Below are 1,235 nucleotides of genomic sequence, written 5' to 3'. Positions count from 1 at the left end.
TTTTTTTTTTCCTGAAACGTTTCAGTTGGCCATTTAACATCTAACATTTTTTAAAAGTTTCTACTTGTTTCAGAACATTCAGAGAACATTCAAAAGCAAAACGATCAAATGGAATGTTTCCTTAACATTCACACAACCAAAAAAATGTTCAGAGATCTTTAAAAAAGAATGTTTTTATAGCTAAATGGGAACATCAGCAAAACGTTCTTACAACAAATTTTGTTACCTGGGAAAATAACAGTAGCCTATTAACGTTGCAATTCAATTACAGCATCTCAAAGAAAATAGCATCATTATACATTTCAATGTTGATTCAGTTCAGTTTAATAACTTAGTCTATTATGAAATCAATTTGATTTCGCTATAAAGCAGCTCTACAGAATGCGATTGCAATCCAGCGAACCAAAAATAAAGTTTTGCTAACATTTACATGAATATTACTGAATGTTCTCGGAACATTATGAGAATGTTACTATTGAAAGTTCACTGAACGTTCTGAATCAAGTAGCAACTTTTGAACATTTCAGAAAAGATGTTCCATGAATGATGTATGAATAATGTTTTTGTTTTGATGTTTTGAGAACATTAAAAACCAGATATTTTGGACGACCATTCAATTAATGCCACAGGAAGAACGTTTCTTCATAACTTTGAGGGAAACTTGCCAGAACATTAACCAAAGTTCTGAGAACAATCCCTGTTCGCTGGGCATTATCCAGCTCAATTTAGTTTTGTTCTCATCTAATAGTGTCAGTGCAGTTAAACTGATCATATTACTGAATATTTAGCATCTTTTAAAAGAAGCACCAGAATACAAATGAACTCTTGATTGGCTCAGATTGATTCAGTGACGTTCAGCAGACTGAGAGCTCAATAAAGCAGCTGTTATGAAGGATTCTGCAGAGCCTCATATCTGATCTCTGATGAGAGTTCAGTCTGATGTCTCGTTCAATCTGTGTTTAGCGAGTGATGAGGCCGATCGACAGGCTTTAGTTTGTGTCTGATATCATGCAGACTCGTTCAGCGCCACACTGCTGGAATATTAATATGTCTTTTTTGTTTTTTTGTATTGAATCTAAACGGAGATCTCGTGCATCTCTCAGCTGATGGATCTGACAGCGCAGGAGATTGCAGAACTCAGCACAACTCAATAACCGAATAAACTCAAGTGTATGAAGAGCTAGTATTAGCTGAGCTATTGATCGCTTCCTTCATTCAACCAGAGATGCTGAAAA

General features: G+C 35.1%; 1 protein-coding gene across 1 annotated transcript in view; it reads right to left on the bottom strand.

Annotated features, from left to right (window-relative positions):
* LOC107561235 (protein FAM180A) overlaps positions 1-1,235 on the bottom strand; it is a 6,936-nt gene that overhangs the window by 592 nt on the left and 5,109 nt on the right. The gene's annotated exons all lie outside the window — the stretch shown is intronic.

Source organism: Sinocyclocheilus grahami, unplaced genomic scaffold (assembly GCF_001515645.1).
Source record: "Sinocyclocheilus grahami isolate Dianchi unplaced genomic scaffold, SAMN03320097.WGS_v1.1 scaffold761.1, whole genome shotgun sequence".
Classification (NCBI taxonomy): Eukaryota; Metazoa; Chordata; class Actinopteri; order Cypriniformes; family Cyprinidae; genus Sinocyclocheilus; species Sinocyclocheilus grahami.
Note: the sequence above shows the minus strand (reverse complement) of the source record. Positions and strands in the feature narration are given on the sequence as shown.